The sequence below is a fragment of the Haematobia irritans genome, chromosome 3 (assembly GCF_050003625.1).
Source record: "Haematobia irritans isolate KBUSLIRL chromosome 3, ASM5000362v1, whole genome shotgun sequence".
Classification (NCBI taxonomy): Eukaryota; Metazoa; Arthropoda; class Insecta; order Diptera; family Muscidae; genus Haematobia; species Haematobia irritans.
The window spans coordinates 232,643,519-232,670,618 of NC_134399.1; positions in this window are offsets into that span (position 1 = coordinate 232,643,519).

The following is a 27,100-nucleotide window of genomic DNA, read 5'->3' on the forward strand; positions in this document are numbered from 1 at the left end:
GTTTGTTAAAAACACAAAGAATATGACCAAAGAAGAATAACAAAGCAGAAATTACGATATGAATAGGCGGCAAATTACAATAAAATCAATTAATAAATGCCGATAATAACGTAATTTTTTATGCTAATCAAGCGATACAAAAATGTTATCTGATTTTCCCAAAATCTCTATAGCGTTCTTCTATGCTAAAAGAGCATCCTATACTGCCAAATTTCATGAAGATCGGATAAAAATTGCGACTTCTGTCGTTTGAACATCAACTCAAATAGATAACAACGACGGACGGACAGCCAGGGCTATATCGATTCAACGGGTGATTTCGAATCGATCCATATTAACAATTTGGACTCGAGGGCAACTAGTTGTGGTCATCAGATTCTTAAACAACACAATTTTATTATACCCTAACACACATATGGCTTTATTCACGATAACCGCCATAAAAATGCCATTTTTACCAATTTCTGATTGGAAATGGCAACACTGTTTGTTAAAAACACAAAGAATATGACCAAAGAAGAATAACAAAGCAGAAATTACGATATGAATAGGCGGCAAATTACAATAAAATCAATTAATAAATGCCGATAATAACGTAATTTTTTATGCTAATCAAGCGATACAAAAATGTTATCTGATTTTCCCAAAATCTCTATAGCGTTCTTCTATGCTAAAAGAGCATCCTATCCTGCCAAATTTCATGAAGATCGGATAAAAATTGCGACTTCTGTCGTTTGAACATCAACTCAAATAGATAACAACGACGGACGGACAGCCAGGGCTATATCGATTCAACGGGTGATTTCGAATCGATCCATATTAACAATTTGGACTCGAGGGCAACTAGTTGTGGTCATCAGATTCTTAAACAACACAATTTTATTATACCCTAACACACATATGGCTTTATTCACGATAACCGCCATAAAAATGCCATTTTTACCAATTTCTGATTGGAAATGGCAACACTGTTTGTTAAAAACACAAAGAATATGACCAAAGAAGAATAACAAAGCAGAAATTACGATATGAATAGGCGGCAAATTACAATAAAATCAATTAATAAATGCCGATAATAACGTAATTTTTTATGCTAATCAAGCGATACAAAAATGTTATCTGATTTTCCCAAAATCTCTATAGCGTTCTTCTATGCTAAAAGAGCATCCTATCCTGCCAAATTTCATGAAGATCGGATAAAAATTGCGACTTCTGTCGTTTGAACATCAACTCAAATAGATAACAACGACGGACGGACAGCCAGGGCTATATCGATTCAACGGGTGATTTCGAATCGATCCATATTAACAATTTGGACTCGAGGGCAACTAGTTGTGGTCATCAGATTCTTAAACAACACAATTTTATTATACCCTAACACACATATGGCTTTATTCACGATAACCGCCATAAAAATGCCATTTTTACCAATTTCTGATTGGAAATGGCAACACTGTTTGTTAAAAACACAAAGAATATGACCAAAGAAGAATAACAAAGCAGAAATTACGATATGAATAGGCGGCAAATTACAATAAAATCAATTAATAAATGCCGATAATAACGTAATTTTTTATGCTAATCAAGCGATACAAAAATGTTATCTGATTTTCCCAAAATCTCTATAGCGTTCTTCTATGCTAAAAGAGCATCCTATCCTGCCAAATTTCATGAAGATCGGATAAAAATTGCGACTTCTGTCGTTTGAACATCAACTCAAATAGATAACAACGACGGACGGACAGCCAGGGCTATATCGATTCAACGGGTGATTTCGAATCGATCCATATTAACAATTTGGACTCGAGGGCAACTAGTTGTGGTCATCAGATTCTTAAACAACACAATTTTATTATACCCTAACACACATATGGCTTTATTCACGATAACCGCCATAAAAATGCCATTTTTACCAATTTCTGATTGGAAATGGCAACACTGTTTGTTAAAAACACAAAGAATATGACCAAAGAAGAATAACAAAGCAGAAATTACGATATGAATAGGCGGCAAATTACAATAAAATCAATTAATAAATGCCGATAATAACGTAATTTTTTATGCTAATCAAGCGATACAAAAATGTTATCTGATTTTCCCAAAATCTCTATAGCGTTCTTCTATGCTAAAAGAGCATCCTATCCTGCCAAATTTCATGAAGATCGGATAAAAATTGCGACTTCTGTCGTTTGAACATCAACTCAAATAGATAACAACGACGGACGGACAGCCAGGGCTATATCGATTCAACGGGTGATTTCGAATCGATCCATATTAACAATTTGGACTCGAGGGCAACTAGTTGTGGTCATCAGATTCTTAAACAACACAATTTTATTATACCCTAACACACATATGGCTTTATTCACGATAACCGCCATAAAAATGCCATTTTTACCAATTTCTGATTGGAAATGGCAACACTGTTTGTTAAAAACACAAAGAATATGACCAAAGAAGAATAACAAAGCAGAAATTACGATATGAATAGGCGGCAAATTACAATAAAATCAATTAATAAATGCCGATAATAACGTAATTTTTTATGCTAATCAAGCGATACAAAAATGTTATCTGATTTTCCCAAAATCTCTATAGCGTTCTTCTATGCTAAAAGAGCATCCTATCCTGCCAAATTTCATGAAGATCGGATAAAAATTGCGACTTCTGTCGTTTGAACATCAACTCAAATAGATAACAACGACGGACGGACAGCCAGGGCTATATCGATTCAACGGGTGATTTCGAATCGATCCATATTAACAATTTGGACTCGAGGGCAACTAGTTGTGGTCATCAGATTCTTAAACAACACAATTTTATTATACCCTAACACACATATGGCTTTATTCACGATAACCGCCATAAAAATGCCATTTTTACCAATTTCTGATTGGAAATGGCAACACTGTTTGTTAAAAACACAAAGAATATGACCAAAGAAGAATAACAAAGCAGAAATTACGATATGAATAGGCGGCAAATTACAATAAAATCAATTAATAAATGCCGATAATAACGTAATTTTTTATGCTAATCAAGCGATACAAAAATGTTATCTGATTTTCCCAAAATCTCTATAGCGTTCTTCTATGCTAAAAGAGCATCCTATCCTGCCAAATTTCATGAAGATCGGATAAAAATTGCGACTTCTGTCGTTTGAACATCAACTCAAATAGATAACAACGACGGACGGACAGCCAGGGCTATATCGATTCAACGGGTGATTTCGAATCGATCCATATTAACAATTTGGACTCGAGGGCAACTAGTTGTGGTCATCAGATTCTTAAACAACACAATTTTATTATACCCTAACACACATATGGCTTTATTCACGATAACCGCCATAAAAATGCCATTTTTACCAATTTCTGATTGGAAATGGCAACACTGTTTGTTAAAAACACAAAGAATATGACCAAAGAAGAATAACAAAGCAGAAATTACGATATGAATAGGCGGCAAATTACAATAAAATCAATTAATAAATGCCGATAATAACGTAATTTTTTATGCTAATCAAGCGATACAAAAATGTTATCTGATTTTCCCAAAATCTCTATAGCGTTCTTCTATGCTAAAAGAGCATCCTATCCTGCCAAATTTCATGAAGATCGGATAAAAATTGCGACTTCTGTCGTTTGAACATCAACTCAAATAGATAACAACGACGGACGGACAGCCAGGGCTATATCGATTCAACGGGTGATTTCGAATCGATCCATATTAACAATTTGGACTCGAGGGCAACTAGTTGTGGTCATCAGATTCTTAAACAACACAATTTTATTATACCCTAACACACATATGGCTTTATTCACGATAACCGCCATAAAAATGCCATTTTTACCAATTTCTGATTGGAAATGGCAACACTGTTTGTTAAAAACACAAAGAATATGACCAAAGAAGAATAACAAAGCAGAAATTACGATATGAATAGGCGGCAAATTACAATAAAATCAATTAATAAATGCCGATAATAACGTAATTTTTTATGCTAATCAAGCGATACAAAAATGTTATCTGATTTTCCCAAAATCTCTATAGCGTTCTTCTATGCTAAAAGAGCATCCTATCCTGCCAAATTTCATGAAGATCGGATAAAAATTGCGACTTCTGTCGTTTGAACATCAACTCAAATAGATAACAACGACGGACGGACAGCCAGGGCTATATCGATTCAACGGGTGATTTCGAATCGATCCATATTAACAATTTGGACTCGAGGGCAACTAGTTGTGGTCATCAGATTCTTAAACAACACAATTTTATTATACCCTAACACACATATGGCTTTATTCACGATAACCGCCATAAAAATGCCATTTTTACCAATTTCTGATTGGAAATGGCAACACTGTTTGTTAAAAACACAAAGAATATGACCAAAGAAGAATAACAAAGCAGAAATTACGATATGAATAGGCGGCAAATTACAATAAAATCAATTAATAAATGCCGATAATAACGTAATTTTTTATGCTAATCAAGCGATACAAAAATGTTATCTGATTTTCCCAAAATCTCTATAGCGTTCTTCTATGCTAAAAGAGCATCCTATCCTGCCAAATTTCATGAAGATCGGATAAAAATTGCGACTTCTGTCGTTTGAACATCAACTCAAATAGATAACAACGACGGACGGACAGCCAGGGCTATATCGATTCAACGGGTGATTTCGAATCGATCCATATTAACAATTTGGACTCGAGGGCAACTAGTTGTGGTCATCAGATTCTTAAACAACACAATTTTATTATACCCTAACACACATATGGCTTTATTCACGATAACCGCCATAAAAATGCCATTTTTACCAATTTCTGATTGGAAATGGCAACACTGTTTGTTAAAAACACAAAGAATATGACCAAAGAAGAATAACAAAGCAGAAATTACGATATGAATAGGCGGCAAATTACAATAAAATCAATTAATAAATGCCGATAATAACGTAATTTTTTATGCTAATCAAGCGATACAAAAATGTTATCTGATTTTCCCAAAATCTCTATAGCGTTCTTCTATGCTAAAAGAGCATCCTATCCTGCCAAATTTCATGAAGATCGGATAAAAATTGCGACTTCTGTCGTTTGAACATCAACTCAAATAGATAACAACGACGGACGGACAGCCAGGGCTATATCGATTCAACGGGTGATTTCGAATCGATCCATATTAACAATTTGGACTCGAGGGCAACTAGTTGTGGTCATCAGATTCTTAAACAACACAATTTTATTATACCCTAACACACATATGGCTTTATTCACGATAACCGCCATAAAAATGCCATTTTTACCAATTTCTGATTGGAAATGGCAACACTGTTTGTTAAAAACACAAAGAATATGACCAAAGAAGAATAACAAAGCAGAAATTACGATATGAATAGGCGGCAAATTACAATAAAATCAATTAATAAATGCCGATAATAACGTAATTTTTTATGCTAATCAAGCGATACAAAAATGTTATCTGATTTTCCCAAAATCTCTATAGCGTTCTTCTATGCTAAAAGAGCATCCTATCCTGCCAAATTTCATGAAGATCGGATAAAAATTGCGACTTCTGTCGTTTGAACATCAACTCAAATAGATAACAACGACGGACGGACAGCCAGGGCTATATCGATTCAACGGGTGATTTCGAATCGATCCATCGATTAACAATTTGGACTCGAGGGCAACTAGTTGTGGTCATCAGATTCTTAAACAACACAATTTTATTATACCCTAACACACATATGGCTTTATTCACGATAACCGCCATAAAAATGCCATTTTTACCAATTTCTGATTGGAAATGGCAACACTGTTTGTTAAAAACACAAAGAATATGACCAAAGAAGAATAACAAAGCAGAAATTACGATATGAATAGGCGGCAAATTACAATAAAATCAATTAATAAATGCCGATAATAACGTAATTTTTTATGCTAATCAAGCGATACAAAAATGTTATCTGATTTTCCCAAAATCTCTATAGCGTTCTTCTATGCTAAAAGAGCATCCTATCCTGCCAAATTTCATGAAGATCGGATAAAAATTGCGACTTCTGTCGTTTGAACATCAACTCAAATAGATAACAACGACGGACGGACAGCCAGGGCTATATCGATTCAACGGGTGATTTCGAATCGATCCATATTAACAATTTGGACTCGAGGGCAACTAGTTGTGGTCATCAGATTCTTAAACAACACAATTTTATTATACCCTAACACACATATGGCTTTATTCACGATAACCGCCATAAAAATGCCATTTTTACCAATTTCTGATTGGAAATGGCAACACTGTTTGTTAAAAACACAAAGAATATGACCAAAGAAGAATAACAAAGCAGAAATTACGATATGAATAGGCGGCAAATTACAATAAAATCAATTAATAAATGCCGATAATAACGTAATTTTTTATGCTAATCAAGCGATACAAAAATGTTATCTGATTTTCCCAAAATCTCTATAGCGTTCTTCTATGCTAAAAGAGCATCCTATCCTGCCAAATTTCATGAAGATCGGATAAAAATTGCGACTTCTGTCGTTTGAACATCAACTCAAATAGATAACAACGACGGACGGACAGCCAGGGCTATATCGATTCAACGGGTGATTTCGAATCGATCCATATTAACAATTTGGACTCGAGGGCAACTAGTTGTGGTCATCAGATTCTTAAACAACACAATTTTATTATACCCTAACACACATATGGCTTTATTCACGATAACCGCCATAAAAATGCCATTTTTACCAATTTCTGATTGGAAATGGCAACACTGTTTGTTAAAAACACAAAGAATATGACCAAAGAAGAATAACAAAGCAGAAATTACGATATGAATAGGCGGCAAATTACAATAAAATCAATTAATAAATGCCGATAATAACGTAATTTTTTATGCTAATCAAGCGATACAAAAATGTTATCTGATTTTCCCAAAATCTCTATAGCGTTCTTCTATGCTAAAAGAGCATCCTATCCTGCCAAATTTCATGAAGATCGGATAAAAATTGCGACTTCTGTCGTTTGAACATCAACTCAAATAGATAACAACGACGGACGGACAGCCAGGGCTATATCGATTCAACGGGTGATTTCGAATCGATCCATATTAACAATTTGGACTCGAGGGCAACTAGTTGTGGTCATCAGATTCTTAAACAACACAATTTTATTATACCCTAACACACATATGGCTTTATTCACGATAACCGCCATAAAAATGCCATTTTTACCAATTTCTGATTGGAAATGGCAACACTGTTTGTTAAAAACACAAAGAATATGACCAAAGAAGAATAACAAAGCAGAAATTACGATATGAATAGGCGGCAAATTACAATAAAATCAATTAATAAATGCCGATAATAACGTAATTTTTTATGCTAATCAAGCGATACAAAAATGTTATCTGATTTTCCCAAAATCTCTATAGCGTTCTTCTATGCTAAAAGAGCATCCTATCCTGCCAAATTTCATGAAGATCGGATAAAAATTGCGACTTCTGTCGTTTGAACATCAACTCAAATAGATAACAACGACGGACGGACAGCCAGGGCTATATCGATTCAACGGGTGATTTCGAATCGATCCATATTAACAATTTGGACTCGAGGGCAACTAGTTGTGGTCATCAGATTCTTAAACAACACAATTTTATTATACCCTAACACACATATGGCTTTATTCACGATAACCGCCATAAAAATGCCATTTTTACCAATTTCTGATTGGAAATGGCAACACTGTTTGTTAAAAACACAAAGAATATGACCAAAGAAGAATAACAAAGCAGAAATTACGATATGAATAGGCGGCAAATTACAATAAAATCAATTAATAAATGCCGATAATAACGTAATTTTTTATGCTAATCAAGCGATACAAAAATGTTATCTGATTTTCCCAAAATCTCTATAGCGTTCTTCTATGCTAAAAGAGCATCCTATCCTGCCAAATTTCATGAAGATCGGATAAAAATTGCGACTTCTGTCGTTTGAACATCAACTCAAATAGATAACAACGACGGACGGACAGCCAGGGCTATATCGATTCAACGGGTGATTTCGAATCGATCCATATTAACAATTTGGACTCGAGGGCAACTAGTTGTGGTCATCAGATTCTTAAACAACACAATTTTATTATACCCTAACACACATATGGCTTTATTCACGATAACCGCCATAAAAATGCCATTTTTACCAATTTCTGATTGGAAATGGCAACACTGTTTGTTAAAAACACAAAGAATATGACCAAAGAAGAATAACAAAGCAGAAATTACGATATGAATAGGCGGCAAATTACAATAAAATCAATTAATAAATGCCGATAATAACGTAATTTTTTATGCTAATCAAGCGATACAAAAATGTTATCTGATTTTCCCAAAATCTCTATAGCGTTCTTCTATGCTAAAAGAGCATCCTATCCTGCCAAATTTCATGAAGATCGGATAAAAATTGCGACTTCTGTCGTTTGAACATCAACTCAAATAGATAACAACGACGGACGGACAGCCAGGGCTATATCGATTCAACGGGTGATTTCGAATCGATCCATCGATTAACAATTTGGACTCGAGGGCAACTAGTTGTGGTCATCAGATTCTTAAACAACACAATTTTATTATACCCTAACACACATATGGCTTTATTCACGATAACCGCCATAAAAATGCCATTTTTACCAATTTCTGATTGGAAATGGCAACACTGTTTGTTAAAAACACAAAGAATATGACCAAAGAAGAATAACAAAGCAGAAATTACGATATGAATAGGCGGCAAATTACAATAAAATCAATTAATAAATGCCGATAATAACGTAATTTTTTATGCTAATCAAGCGATACAAAAATGTTATCTGATTTTCCCAAAATCTCTATAGCGTTCTTCTATGCTAAAAGAGCATCCTATCCTGCCAAATTTCATGAAGATCGGATAAAAATTGCGACTTCTGTCGTTTGAACATCAACTCAAATAGATAACAACGACGGACGGACAGCCAGGGCTATATCGATTCAACGGGTGATTTCGAATCGATCCATATTAACAATTTGGACTCGAGGGCAACTAGTTGTGGTCATCAGATTCTTAAACAACACAATTTTATTATACCCTAACACACATATGGCTTTATTCACGATAACCGCCATAAAAATGCCATTTTTACCAATTTCTGATTGGAAATGGCAACACTGTTTGTTAAAAACACAAAGAATATGACCAAAGAAGAATAACAAAGCAGAAATTACGATATGAATAGGCGGCAAATTACAATAAAATCAATTAATAAATGCCGATAATAACGTAATTTTTTATGCTAATCAAGCGATACAAAAATGTTATCTGATTTTCCCAAAATCTCTATAGCGTTCTTCTATGCTAAAAGAGCATCCTATCCTGCCAAATTTCATGAAGATCGGATAAAAATTGCGACTTCTGTCGTTTGAACATCAACTCAAATAGATAACAACGACGGACGGACAGCCAGGGCTATATCGATTCAACGGGTGATTTCGAATCGATCCATATTAACAATTTGGACTCGAGGGCAACTAGTTGTGGTCATCAGATTCTTAAACAACACAATTTTATTATACCCTAACACACATATGGCTTTATTCACGATAACCGCCATAAAAATGCCATTTTTACCAATTTCTGATTGGAAATGGCAACACTGTTTGTTAAAAACACAAAGAATATGACCAAAGAAGAATAACAAAGCAGAAATTACGATATGAATAGGCGGCAAATTACAATAAAATCAATTAATAAATGCCGATAATAACGTAATTTTTTATGCTAATCAAGCGATACAAAAATGTTATCTGATTTTCCCAAAATCTCTATAGCGTTCTTCTATGCTAAAAGAGCATCCTATCCTGCCAAATTTCATGAAGATCGGATAAAAATTGCGACTTCTGTCGTTTGAACATCAACTCAAATAGATAACAACGACGGACGGACAGCCAGGGCTATATCGATTCAACGGGTGATTTCGAATCGATCCATATTAACAATTTGGACTCGAGGGCAACTAGTTGTGGTCATCAGATTCTTAAACAACACAATTTTATTATACCCTAACACACATATGGCTTTATTCACGATAACCGCCATAAAAATGCCATTTTTACCAATTTCTGATTGGAAATGGCAACACTGTTTGTTAAAAACACAAAGAATATGACCAAAGAAGAATAACAAAGCAGAAATTACGATATGAATAGGCGGCAAATTACAATAAAATCAATTAATAAATGCCGATAATAACGTAATTTTTTATGCTAATCAAGCGATACAAAAATGTTATCTGATTTTCCCAAAATCTCTATAGCGTTCTTCTATGCTAAAAGAGCATCCTATCCTGCCAAATTTCATGAAGATCGGATAAAAATTGCGACTTCTGTCGTTTGAACATCAACTCAAATAGATAACAACGACGGACGGACAGCCAGGGCTATATCGATTCAACGGGTGATTTCGAATCGATCCATATTAACAATTTGGACTCGAGGGCAACTAGTTGTGGTCATCAGATTCTTAAACAACACAATTTTATTATACCCTAACACACATATGGCTTTATTCACGATAACCGCCATAAAAATGCCATTTTTACCAATTTCTGATTGGAAATGGCAACACTGTTTGTTAAAAACACAAAGAATATGACCAAAGAAGAATAACAAAGCAGAAATTACGATATGAATAGGCGGCAAATTACAATAAAATCAATTAATAAATGCCGATAATAACGTAATTTTTTATGCTAATCAAGCGATACAAAAATGTTATCTGATTTTCCCAAAATCTCTATAGCGTTCTTCTATGCTAAAAGAGCATCCTATCCTGCCAAATTTCATGAAGATCGGATAAAAATTGCGACTTCTGTCGTTTGAACATCAACTCAAATAGATAACAACGACGGACGGACAGCCAGGGCTATATCGATTCAACGGGTGATTTCGAATCGATCCATATTAACAATTTGGACTCGAGGGCAACTAGTTGTGGTCATCAGATTCTTAAACAACACAATTTTATTATACCCTAACACACATATGGCTTTATTCACGATAACCGCCATAAAAATGCCATTTTTACCAATTTCTGATTGGAAATGGCAACACTGTTTGTTAAAAACACAAAGAATATGACCAAAGAAGAATAACAAAGCAGAAATTACGATATGAATAGGCGGCAAATTACAATAAAATCAATTAATAAATGCCGATAATAACGTAATTTTTTATGCTAATCAAGCGATACAAAAATGTTATCTGATTTTCCCAAAATCTCTATAGCGTTCTTCTATGCTAAAAGAGCATCCTATCCTGCCAAATTTCATGAAGATCGGATAAAAATTGCGACTTCTGTCGTTTGAACATCAACTCAAATAGATAACAACGACGGACGGACAGCCAGGGCTATATCGATTCAACGGGTGATTTCGAATCGATCCATATTAACAATTTGGACTCGAGGGCAACTAGTTGTGGTCATCAGATTCTTAAACAACACAATTTTATTATACCCTAACACACATATGGCTTTATTCACGATAACCGCCATAAAAATGCCATTTTTACCAATTTCTGATTGGAAATGGCAACACTGTTTGTTAAAAACACAAAGAATATGACCAAAGAAGAATAACAAAGCAGAAATTACGATATGAATAGGCGGCAAATTACAATAAAATCAATTAATAAATGCCGATAATAACGTAATTTTTTATGCTAATCAAGCGATACAAAAATGTTATCTGATTTTCCCAAAATCTCTATAGCGTTCTTCTATGCTAAAAGAGCATCCTATCCTGCCAAATTTCATGAAGATCGGATAAAAATTGCGACTTCTGTCGTTTGAACATCAACTCAAATAGATAACAACGACGGACGGACAGCCAGGGCTATATCGATTCAACGGGTGATTTCGAATCGATCCATATTAACAATTTGGACTCGAGGGCAACTAGTTGTGGTCATCAGATTCTTAAACAACACAATTTTATTATACCCTAACACACATATGGCTTTATTCACGATAACCGCCATAAAAATGCCATTTTTACCAATTTCTGATTGGAAATGGCAACACTGTTTGTTAAAAACACAAAGAATATGACCAAAGAAGAATAACAAAGCAGAAATTACGATATGAATAGGCGGCAAATTACAATAAAATCAATTAATAAATGCCGATAATAACGTAATTTTTTATGCTAATCAAGCGATACAAAAATGTTATCTGATTTTCCCAAAATCTCTATAGCGCTCTTCTATGCTAAAAGAGCATCCTATCTTGCCAAATTTCATGAAGATCGGATAAAAATTGCGACTTCTGTCGTTTGAACATCAACTCAAATAGATAACAACGACGGACGGACAGCCAGGGCTATATCGATTCAACGGGTGATTTCGAATCGATCCATATTAACAATTTGGACTCGAGGGCAACTAGTTGTGGTCATCAGATTCTTAAACAACACAATTTTATTATACCCTAACACACATATGGCTTTATTCACGATAACCGCCATAAAAATGCCATTTTTACCAATTTCTGATTGGAAATGGCAACACTGTTTGTTAAAAACACAAAGAATATGACCAAAGAAGAATAACAAAGCAGAAATTACGATATGAATAGGCGGCAAATTACAATAAAATCAATTAATAAATGCCGATAATAACGTAATTTTTTATGCTAATCAAGCGATACAAAAATGTTATCTGATTTTCCCAAAATCTCTATAGCGTTCTTCTATGCTAAAAGAGCATCCTATCCTGCCAAATTTCATGAAGATCGGATAAAAATTGCGACTTCTGTCGTTTGAACATCAACTCAAATAGATAACAACGACGGACGGACAGCCAGGGCTATATCGATTCAACGGGTGATTTCGAATCGATCCATATTAACAATTTGGACTCGAGGGCAACTAGTTGTGGTCATCAGATTCTTAAACAACACAATTTTATTATACCCTAACACACATATGGCTTTATTCACGATAACCGCCATAAAAATGCCATTTTTACCAATTTCTGATTGGAAATGGCAACACTGTTTGTTAAAAACACAAAGAATATGACCAAAGAAGAATAACAAAGCAGAAATTACGATATGAATAGGCGGCAAATTACAATAAAATCAATTAATAAATGCCGATAATAACGTAATTTTTTATGCTAATCAAGCGATACAAAAATGTTATCTGATTTTCCCAAAATCTCTATAGCGCTCTTCTATGCTAAAAGAGCATCCTATCTTGCCAAATTTCATGAAGATCGGATAAAAATTGCGACTTCTGTCGTTTGAACATCAACTCAAATAGATAACAACGACGGACGGACAGCCAGGGCTATATCGATTCAACGGGTGATTTCGAATCGATCCATATTAACAATTTGGACTCGAGGGCAACTAGTTGTGGTCATCAGATTCTTAAACAACACAATTTTATTATACCCTAACACACATATGGCTTTATTCACGATAACCGCCATAAAAATGCCATTTTTACCAATTTCTGATTGGAAATGGCAACACTGTTTGTTAAAAACACAAAGAATATGACCAAAGAAGAATAACAAAGCAGAAATTACGATATGAATAGGCGGCAAATTACAATAAAATCAATTAATAAATGCCGATAATAACGTAATTTTTTATGCTAATCAAGCGATACAAAAATGTTATCTGATTTTCCCAAAATCTCTATAGCGTTCTTCTATGCTAAAAGAGCATCCTATCCTGCCAAATTTCATGAAGATCGGATAAAAATTGCGACTTCTGTCGTTTGAACATCAACTCAAATAGATAACAACGACGGACGGACAGCCAGGGCTATATCGATTCAACGGGTGATTTCGAATCGATCCATATTAACAATTTGGACTCGAGGGCAACTAGTTGTGGTCATCAGATTCTTAAACAACACAATTTTATTATACCCTAACACACATATGGCTTTATTCACGATAACCGCCATAAAAATGCCATTTTTACCAATTTCTGATTGGAAATGGCAACACTGTTTGTTAAAAACACAAAGAATATGACCAAAGAAGAATAACAAAGCAGAAATTACGATATGAATAGGCGGCAAATTACAATAAAATCAATTAATAAATGCCGATAATAACGTAATTTTTTATGCTAATCAAGCGATACAAAAATGTTATCTGATTTTCCCAAAATCTCTATAGCGTTCTTCTATGCTAAAAGAGCATCCTATCCTGCCAAATTTCATGAAGATCGGATAAAAATTGCGACTTCTGTCGTTTGAACATCAACTCAAATAGATAACAACGACGGACGGACAGCCAGGGCTATATCGATTCAACGGGTGATTTCGAATCGATCCATATTAACAATTTGGACTCGAGGGCAACTAGTTGTGGTCATCAGATTCTTAAACAACACAATTTTATTATACCCTAACACACATATGGCTTTATTATCGATAACCGCCATAAAAATGCCATTTTTACCAATTTCTGATTGGAAATGGCAACACTGTTTGTTAAAAACACAAAGAATATGACCAAAGAAGAATAACAAAGCAGAAATTACGATATGAATAGGCGGCAAATTACAATAAAATCAATTAATAAATGCCGATAATAACGTAATTTTTTATGCTAATCAAGCGATACAAAAATGTTATCTGATTTTCCCAAAATCTCTATAGCGCTCTTCTATGCTAAAAGAGCATCCTATCCTGCCAAATTTCATGAAGATCGGATAAAAATTGCGACTTCTGTCGTTTGAACATCAACTCAAATAGATAACAACGACGGACGGACAGCCAGGGCTATATCGATTCAACGGGTGATTTCGAATCGATCCATATTAACAATTTGGACTCGAGGGCAACTAGTTGTGGTCATCAGATTCTTAAACAACACAATTTTATTATACCCTAACACACATATGGCTTTATTCACGATAACCGCCATAAAAATGCCATTTTTACCAATTTCTGATTGGAAATGGCAACACTGTTTGTTAAAAACACAAAGAATATGACCAAAGAAGAATAACAAAGCAGAAATTACGATATGAATAGGCGGCAAATTACAATAAAATCAATTAATAAATGCCGATAATAACGTAATTTTTTATGCTAATCAAGCGATACAAAAATGTTATCTGATTTTCCCAAAATCTCTATAGCGTTCTTCTATGCTAAAAGAGCATCCTATCCTGCCAAATTTCATGAAGATCGGATAAAAATTGCGACTTCTGTCGTTTGAACATCAACTCAAATAGATAACAACGACGGACGGACAGCCAGGGCTATATCGATTCAACGGGTGATTTCGAATCGATCCATATTAACAATTTGGACTCGAGGGCAACTAGTTGTGGTCATCAGATTCTTAAACAACACAATTTTATTATACCCTAACACACATATGGCTTTATTCACGATAACCGCCATAAAAATGCCATTTTACCAATTTCTGATTGGAAATGGCAACACTGTTTGTTAAAAACACAAAGAATATGACCAAAGAAGAATAACAAAGCAGAAATTACGATATGAATAGGCGGCAAATTACAATAAAATCAATTAATAAATGCCGATAATAACGTAATTTTTTATGCTAATCAAGCGATACAAAAATGTTATCTGATTTTCCCAAAATCTCTATAGCGTTCTTCTATGCTAAAAGAGCATCCTATCCTGCCAAATTTCATGAAGATCGGATAAAAATTGCGACTTCTGTCGTTTGAACATCAACTCAAATAGATAACAACGACGGACGGACAGCCAGGGCTATATCGATTCAACGGGTGATTTCGAATCGATCCATCGATTAACAATTTGGACTCGAGGGCAACTAGTTGTTGTCATCAGATTCTTAAACAACACAATTTTATTATACCCTAACACACATATGGCTTTATTCACGATAACCGCCATAAAAATGCCATTTTTACCAATTTCTGATTGGAAATGGCAACACTGTTTGTTAAAAACACAAAGAATATGACCAAAGAAGAATAACAAAGCAGAAATTACGATATGAATAGGCGGCAAATTACAATAAAATCAATTAATAAATGCCGATAATAACGTAATTTTTTATGCTAATCAAGCGATACAAAAATGTTATCTGATTTTCCCAAAATCTCTATAGCGTTCTTCTATGCTAAAAGAGCATCCTATCCTGCCAAATTTCATGAAGATCGGATAAAAATTGCGACTTCTGTCGTTTGAACATCAACTCAAATAGATAACAACGACGGACGGACAGCCAGGGCTATATCGATTCAACGGGTGATTTCGAATCGATCCATATTAACAATTTGGACTCGAGGGCAACTAGTTGTGGTCATCAGATTCTTAAACAACACAATTTTATTATACCCTAACACACATATGGCTTTATTCACGATAACCGCCATAAAAATGCCATTTTTACCAATTTCTGATTGGAAATGGCAACACTGTTTGTTAAAAACACAAAGAATATGACCAAAGAAGAATAACAAAGCAGAAATTACGATATGAATAGGCGGCAAATTACAATAAAATCAATTAATAAATGCCGATAATAACGTAATTTTTTATGCTAATCAAGCGATACAAAAATGTTATCTGATTTTCCCAAAATCTCTATAGCGTTCTTCTATGCTAAAAGAGCATCCTATCCTGCCAAATTTCATGAAGATCGGATAAAAATTGCGACTTCTGTCGTTTGAACATCAACTCAAATAGATAACAACGACGGACGGACAGCCAGGGCTATATCGATTCAACGGGTGATTTCGAATCGATCCATATTAACAATTTGGACTCGAGGGCAACTAGTTGTGGTCATCAGATTCTTAAACAACACAATTTTATTATACCCTAACACACATATGGCTTTATTCACGATAACCGCCATAAAAATGCCATTTTTACCAATTTCTGATTGGAAATGGCAACACTGTTTGTTAAAAACACAAAGAATATGACCAAAGAAGAATAACAAAGCAGAAATTACGATATGAATAGGCGGCAAATTACAATAAAATCAATTAATAAATGCCGATAATAACGTAATTTTTTATGCTAATCAAGCGATACAAAAATGTTATCTGATTTTCCCAAAATCTCTATAGCGTTCTTCTATGCTAAAAGAGCATCCTATCCTGCCAAATTTCATGAAGATCGGATAAAAATTGCGACTTCTGTCGTTTGAACATCAACTCAAATAGATAACAACGACGGACGGACAGCCAGGGCTATATCGATTCAACGGGTGATTTCGAATCGATCCATATTAACAATTTGGACTCGAGGGCAACTAGTTGTGGTCATCAGATTCTTAAACAACACAATTTTATTATACCCTAACACACATATGGCTTTATTCACGATAACCGCCATAAAAATGCCATTTTTACCAATTTCTGATTGGAAATGGCAACACTGTTTGTTAAAAACACAAAGAATATGACCAAAGAAGAATAACAAAGCAGAAATTACGATATGAATAGGCGGCAAATTACAATAAAATCAATTAATAAATGCCGATAATAACGTAATTTTTTATGCTAATCAAGCGATACAAAAATGTTATCTGATTTTCCCAAAATCTCTATAGCGTTCTTCTATGCTAAAAGAGCATCCTATCCTGCCAAATTTCATGAAGATCGGATAAAAATTGCGACTTCTGTCGTTTGAACATCAACTCAAATAGATAACAACGACGGACGGACAGCCAGGGCTATATCGATTCAACGGGTGATTTCGAATCGATCCATATTAACAATTTGGACTCGAGGGCAACTAGTTGTGGTCATCAGATTCTTAAACAATACAATTTTATTATACCCTAACACACATATGGCTTTATTCACGATAACCGCCATAAAAATGCCATTTTTACCAATTTCTGATTGGAAATGGCAACACTGTTTGTTAAAAACACAAAGAATATGACCAAAGAAGAATAACAAAGCAGAAATTACGATATGAATAGGCGGCAAATTACAATAAAATCAATTAATAAATGCCGATAATAACGTAATTTTTTATGCTAATCAAGCGATACAAAAATGTTATCTGATTTTCCCAAAATCTCTATAGCGTTCTTCTATGCTAAAAGAGCATCCTATCCTGCCAAATTTCATGAAGATCGGATAAAAATTGCGACTTCTGTCGTTTGAACATCAACTCAAATAGATAACAACGACGGACGGACAGCCAGGGCTATATCGATTCAACGGGTGATTTCGAATCGATCCATATTAACAATTTGGACTCGAGGGCAACTAGTTGTGGTCATCAGATTCTTAAACAACACAATTTTATTATACCCTAACACACATATGGCTTTATTCACGATAACCGCCATAAAAATGCCATTTTTACCAATTTCTGATTGGAAATGGCAACACTGTTTGTTAAAAACACAAAGAATATGACCAAAGAAGAATAACAAAGCAGAAATTACGATATGAATAGGCGGCAAATTACAATAAAATCAATTAATAAATGCCGATAATAACGTAATTTTTTATGCTAATCAAGCGATACAAAAATGTTATCTGATTTTCCCAAAATCTCTATAGCGTTCTTCTATGCTAAAAGAGCATCCTATCCTGCCAAATTTCATGAAGATCGGATAAAAATTGCGACTTCTGTCGTTTGAACATCAACTCAAATAGATAACAACGACGGACGGACAGCCAGGGCTATATCGATTCAACGGGTGATTTCGAATCGATCCATATTAACAATTTGGACTCGAGGGCAACTAGTTGTGGTCATCAGATTCTTAAACAATACAATTTTATTATACCCTAACACACATATGGCTTTATTCACGATAACCGCCATAAAAATGCCATTTTTACCAATTTCTGATTGGAAATGGCAACACTGTTTGTTAAAAACACAAAGAATATGACCAAAGAAGAATAACAAAGCAGAAATTACGATATGAATAGGCGGCAAATTACAATAAAATCAATTAATAAATGCCGATAATAACGTAATTTTTTATGCTAATCAAGCGATACAAAAATGTTATCTGATTTTCCCAAAATCTCTATAGCGTTCTTCTATGCTAAAAGAGCATCCTATCCTGCCAAATTTCATGAAGATCGGATAAAAATTGCGACTTCTGTCGTTTGAACATCAACTCAAATAGATAACAACGACGGACGGACAGCCAGGGCTATATCGATTCAACGGGTGATTTCGAATCGATCCATATTAACAATTTGGACTCGAGGGCAACTAGTTGTGGTCATCAGATTCTTAAACAACACAATTTTATTATACCCTAACACACATATGGCTTTATTCACGATAACCGCCATAAAAATGCCATTTTTACCAATTTCTTATTGGAAATGGCAACACTGTTTGTTAAAAACACAAAGAATATGACCAAAGAAGAATAACAAAGCAGAAATTACGATATGAATAGGCGGCAAATTACAATAAAATCAATTAATAAATGCCGATAATAACGTAATTTTTTATGCTAATCAAGCGATACAAAAATGTTATCTGATTTTCCCAAAATCTCTATAGCGTTCTTCTATGCTAAAAGAGCATCCTATCCTGCCAAATTTCATGAAGATCGGATAAAAATTGCGACTTCTGTCGTTTGAACATCAACTCAAATAGATAACAACGACGGACGGACAGCCAGGGCTATATCGATTCAACGGGTGATTTCGAATCGATCCATATTAACAATTTGGACTCGAGGGCAACTAGTTGTGGTCATCAGATTCTTAAACAACACAATTTTATTATACCCTAACACACATATGGCTTTATTCACGATAACCGCCATAAAAATGCCATTTTTACCAATTTCTGATTGGAAATGGCAACACTGTTTGTTAAAAACACAAAGAATATGACCAAAGAAGAATAACAAAGCAGAAATTACGATATGAATAGGCGGCAAATTACAATAAAATCAATTAATAAATGCCGATAATAACGTAATTTTTTATGCTAATCAAGCGATACAAAAATGTTATCTGATTTTCCCAAAATCTCTATAGCGTTCTTCTATGCTAAAAGAGCATCCTATCCTGCCAAATTTCATGAAGATCGGATAAAAATTGCGACTTCTGTCGTTTGAACATCAACTCAAATAGATAACAACGACGGACGGACAGCCAGGGCTATATCGATTCAACGGGTGATTTCGAATCGATCCATATTAACAATTTGGACTCGAGGGCAACTAGTTGTGGTCATCAGATTCTTAAACAACACAATTTTATTATACCCTAACACACATATGGCTTTATTCACGATAACCGCCATAAAAATGCCATTTTTACCAATTTCTGATTGGAAATGGCAACACTGTTTGTTAAAAACACAAAGAATATGACCAAAGAAGAATAACAAAGCAGAAATTACGATATGAATAGGCGGCAAATTACAATAAAATCAATTAATAAATGCCGATAATAACGTAATTTTTTATGCTAATCAAGCGATACAAAAATGTTATCTGATTTTCCCAAAATCTCTATAGCGTTCTTCTATGCTAAAAGAGCATCCTATCCTGCCAAATTTCATGAAGATCGGATAAAAATTGCGACTTCTGTCGTTTGAACATCAACTCAAATAGATAACAACGACGGACGGACAGCCAGGGCTATATCGATTCAACGGGTGATTTCGAATCGATCCATATTAACAATTTGGACTCGAGGGCAACTAGTTGTGGTCATCAGATTCTTAAACAACACAATTTTATTATACCCTAACACACATATGGCTTTATTCACGATAACCGCCATAAAAATGCCATTTTTACCAATTTCTGATTGGAAATGGCAACACTGTTTGTTAAAAACACAAAGAATATGACCAAAGAAGAATAACAAAGCAGAAATTACGATATGAATAGGCGGCAAATTACAATAAAATCAATTAATAAATGCCGATAATAACGTAATTTTTTATGCTAATCAAGCGATACAAAAATGTTATCTGATTTTCCCAAAATCTCTATAGCGTTCTTCTATGCTAAAAGAGCATCCTATCCTGCCAAATTTCATGAAGATCGGATAAAAATTGCGACTTCTGTCGTTTGAACATCAACTCAAATAGATAACAACGACGGACGGACAGCCAGGGCTATATCGATTCAACGGGTGATTTCGAATCGATCCATATTAACAATTTGGACTCGAGGGCAACTAGTTGTGGTCATCAGATTCTTAAACAACACAATTTTATTATACCCTAACACACATATGGCTTTATTCACGATAACCGCCATAAAAATGCCATTTTTACCAATTTCTGATTGGAAATGGCAACACTGTTTGTTAAAAACACAAAGAATATGACCAAAGAAGAATAACAAAGCAGAAATTACGATATGAATAGGCGGCAAATTACAATAAAATCAATTAATAAATGCCGATAATAACGTAATTTTTTATGCTAATCAAGCGATACAAAAATGTTATCTGATTTTCCCAAAATCTCTATAGCGTTCTTCTATGCTAAAAGAGCATCCTATCCTGCCAAATTTCATGAAGATCGGATAAAAATTGCGACTTCTGTCGTTTGAACATCAACTCAAATAGATAACAACGACGGACGGACAGCCAGGGCTATATCGATTCAACGGGTGATTTCGAATCGATCCATATTAACAATTTGGACTCGAGGGCAACTAGTTGTGGTCATCAGATTCTTAAACAACACAATTTTATTATACCCTAACACACATATGGCTTTATTCACGATAACCGCCATAAAAATGCCATTTTTACCAATTTCTGATTGGAAATGGCAACACTGTTTGTTAAAAACACAAAGAATATGACCAAAGAAGAATAACAAAGCAGAAATTACGATATGAATAGGCGGCAAATTACAATAAAATCAATTAATAAATGCCGATAATAACGTAATTTTTTATGCTAATCAAGCGATACAAAAATGTTATCTGATTTTCCCAAAATCTCTATAGCGTTCTTCTATGCTAAAAGAGCATCCTATCCTGCCAAATTTCATGAAGATCGGATAAAAATTGCGACTTCTGTCGTTTGAACATCAACTCAAATAGATAACAACGACGGACGGACAGCCAGGGCTATATCGATTCAACGGGTGATTTCGAATCGATCCATATTAACAATTTGGACTCGAGGGCAACTAGTTGTGGTCATCAGATTCTTAAACAACACAATTTTATTATACCCTAACACACATATGGCTTTATTCACGATAACCGCCATAAAAATGCCATTTTTACCAATTTCTGATTGGAAATGGCAACACTGTTTGTTAAAAACACAAAGAATATGACCAAAGAAGAATAACAAAGCAGAAATTACGATATGAATAGGCGGCAAATTACAATAAAATCAATTAATAAATGCCGATAATAACGTAATTTTTTATGCTAATCAAGCGATACAAAAATGTTATCTGATTTTCCCAAAATCTCTATAGCGTTCTTCTATGCTAAAAGAGCATCCTATCCTGCCAAATTTCATGAAGATCGGATAAAAATTGCGACTTCTGTCGTTTGAACATCAACTCAAATAGATAACAACGACGGACGGACAGCCAGGGCTATATCGATTCAACGGGTGATTTCGAATCGATCCATATTAACAATTTGGACTCGAGGGCAACTAGTTGTGGTCATCAGATTCTTAAACAACACAATTTTATTATACCCTAACACACATATGGCTTTATTCACGATAACCGCCATAAAAATGCCATTTTTACCAATTTCTGATTGGAAATGGCAACACTGTTTGTTAAAAACACAAAGAATATGACCAAAGAAGAATAACAAAGCAGAAATTACGATATGAATAGGCGGCAAATTACAATAAAATCAATTAATAAATGCCGATAATAACGTAATTTTTTATGCTAATCAAGCGATACAAAAATGTTATCTGATTTTCCCAAAATCTCTATAGCGTTCTTCTATGCTAAAAGAGCATCCTATCCTGCCAAATTTCATGAAGATCGGATAAAAATTGCGACTTCTGTCGTTTGAACATCAACTCAAATAGATAACAACGACGGACGGACAGCCAGGGCTATATCGATTCAACGGGTGATTTCGAATCGATCCATATTAACAATTTGGACTCGAGGGCAACTAGTTGTGGTCATCAGATTCTTAAACAACACAATTTTATTATACCCTAACACACATATGGCTTTATTCACGATAACCGCCATAAAAATGCCATTTTTACCAATTTCTGATTGGAAATGGCAACACTGTTTGTTAAAAACACAAAGAATATGACCAAAGAAGAATAACAAAGCAGAAATTACGATATGAATAGGCGGCAAATTACAATAAAATCAATTAATAAATGCCGATAATAACGTAATTTTTTATGCTAATCAAGCGATACAAAAATGTTATCTGATTTTCCCAAAATCTCTATAGCGTTCTTCTATGCTAAAAGAGCATCCTATCCTGCCAAATTTCATGAAGATCGGATAAAAATTGCGACTTCTGTCGTTTGAACATCAACTCAAATAGATAACAACGACGGACGGACAGCCAGGGCTATATCGATTCAACGGGTGATTTCGAATCGATCCATATTAACAATTTGGACTCGAGGGCAACTAGTTGTGGTCATCAGATTCTTAAACAACACAATTTTATTATACCCTAACACACATATGGCTTTATTCACGATAACCGCCATAAAAATGCCATTTTTACCAATTTCTGATTGGAAATGGCAACACTGTTTGTTAAAAACACAAAGAATATGACCAAAGAAGAATAACAAAGCAGAAATTACGATATGAATAGGCGGCAAATTACAATAAAATCAATTAATAAATGCCGATAATAACGTAATTTTTTATGCTAATCAAGCGATACAAAAATGTTATCTGATTTTCCCAAAATCTCTATAGCGTTCTTCTATGCTAAAAGAGCATCCTATCCTGCCAAATTTCATGAAGATCGGATAAAAATTGCGACTTCTGTCGTTTGAACATCAACTCAAATAGATAACAACGACGGACGGACAGCCAGGGCTATATCGATTCAACGGGTGATTTCGAATCGATCCATATTAACAATTTGGACTCGAGGGCAACTAGTTGTGGTCATCAGATTCTTAAACAACACAATTTTATTATACCCTAACACACATATGGCTTTATTCACGATAACCGCCATAAAAATGCCATTTTTACCAATTTCTGATTGGAAATGGCAACACTGTTTGTTAAAAACACAAAGAATATGACCAAAGAAGAATAACAAAGCAGAAATTACGATATGAATAGGCGGCAAATTACAATAAAATCAATTAATAAATGCCGATAATAACGTAATTTTTTATGCTAATCAAGCGATACAAAAATGTTATCTGATTTTCCCAAAATCTCTATAGCGTTCTTCTATGCTAAAAGAGCATCCTATCCTGCCAAATTTCATGAAGATCGGATAAAAATTGCGACTTCTGTCGTTTGAACATCAACTCAAATAGATAACAACGACGGACGGACAGCCAGGGCTATATCGATTCAACGGGTGATTTCGAATCGATCCATATTAACAATTTGGACTCGAGGGCAACTAGTTGTGGTCATCAGATTCTTAAACAACACAATTTTATTATACCCTAACACACATATGGCTTTATTCACGATAACCGCCATAAAAATGCCATTTTTACCAATTTCTGATTGGAAATGGCAACACTGTTTGTTAAAAACACAAAGAATATGACCAAAGAAGAATAACAAAGCAGAAATTACGATATGAATAGGCGACAAATTACAATAAAATCAATTAATAAATGCCGATAATAACGTAATTTTTTATGCTAATCAAGCGATACAAAAATGTTATCTGATTTTCCCAAAATCTCTATAGCGTTCTTCTATGCTAAAAGAGCATCCTATCCTGCCAAATTTCATGAAGATCGGATAAAAATTGCGACTTCTGTCGTTTGAACATCAACTCAAATAGATAACAACGACGGACGGACAGCCAGGGCTATATCGATTCAACGGGTGATTTCGAATCGATCCATATTAACAATTTGGACTCGAGGGCAACTAGTTGTGGTCATCAGATTCTTAAACAACACAATTTTATTATACCCTAACACACATATGGCTTTATTCACGATAACCGCCATAAAAATGCCATTTTTACCAATTTCTGATTGGAAATGGCAACACTGTTTGTTAAAAACACAAAGAATATGACCAAAGAAGAATAACAAAGCAGAAATTACGATATGAATAGGCGGCAAATTACAATAAAATCAATTAATAAATGCCGATAATAACGTAATTTTTTATGCTAATCAAGCGATACAAAAATGTTATCTGATTTTCCCAAAATCTCTATAGCGTTCTTCTATGCTAAAAGAGCATCCTATCCTGCCAAATTTCATGAAGATCGGATAAAAATTGCGACTTCTGTCGTTTGAACATCAACTCAAATAGATAACAACGACGGACGGACAGCCAGGGCTATATCGATTCAACGGGTGATTTCGAATCGATCCATATTAACAATTTGGACTCGAGGGCAACTAGTTGTGGTCATCAGATTCTTAAACAACACAATTTTATTATACCCTAACACACATATGGCTTTATTCACGATAACCGCCATAAAAATGCCATTTTTACCAATTTCTGATTGGAAATGGCAACACTGTTTGTTAAAAACACAAAGAATATGACCAAAGAAGAATAACAAAGCAGAAATTACGATATGAATAGGCGGCAAATTACAATAAAATCAATTAATAAATGCCGATAATAACGTAATTTTTTATGCTAATCAAGCGATACAAAAATGTTATCTGATTTTCCCAAAATCTCTATAGCGTTCTTCTATGCTAAAAGAGCATCCTATCCTGCCAAATTTCATGAAGATCGGATAAAAATTGCGACTTCTGTCGTTTGAACATCAACTCAAATAGATAACAACGACGGACGGACAGCCAGGGCTATATCGATTCAACGGGTGATTTCGAATCGATCCATATTAACAATTTGGACTCGAGGGCAACTAGTTGTGGTCATCAGATTCTTAAACAACACAATTTTATTATACCCTAACACACATATGGCTTTATTCACGATAACCGCCATAAAAATGCCATTTTTACCAATTTCTGATTGGAAATGGCAACACTGTTTGTTAAAAACACAAAGAATATGACCAAAGAAGAATAACAAAGCAGAAATTACGATATGAATAGGCGGCAAATTACAATAAAATCAATTAATAAATGCCGATAATAACGTAATTTTTTATGCTAATCAAGCGATACAAAAATGTTATCTGATTTTCCCAAAATCTCTATAGCGTTCTTCTATGCTAAAAGAGCATCCTATCCTGCCAAATTTCATGAAGATCGGATAAAAATTGCGACTTCTGTCGTTTGAACATCAACTCAAATAGATAACAACGACGGACGGACAGCCAGGGCTATATCGATTCAACGGGTGATTTCGAATCGATCCATATTAACAATTTGGACTCGAGGGCAACTAGTTGTGGTCATCAGATTCTTAAACAACACAATTTTATTATACCCTAACACACATATGGCTTTATTCACGATAACCGCCATAAAAATGCCATTTTTACCAATTTCTGATTGGAAATGGCAACACTGTTTGTTAAAAACACAAAGAATATGACCAAAGAAGAATAACAAAGCAGAAATTACGATATGAATAGGCGGCAAATTACAATAAAATCAATTAATAAATGCCGATAATAACGTAATTTTTTATGCTAATCAAGCGATACAAAAATGTTATCTGATTTTCCCAAAATCTCTATAGCGTTCTTCTATGCTAAAAGAGCATCCTATCCTGCCAAATTTCATGAAGATCGGATAAAAATTGCGACTTCTGTCGTTTGAACATCAACTCAAATAGATAACAACGACGGACGGACAGCCAGGGCTATATCGATTCAACGGGTGATTTCGAATCGATCCATATTAACAATTTGGACTCGAGGGCAACTAGTTGTGGTCATCAGATTCTTAAACAACACAATTTTATTATACCCTAACACACATATGGC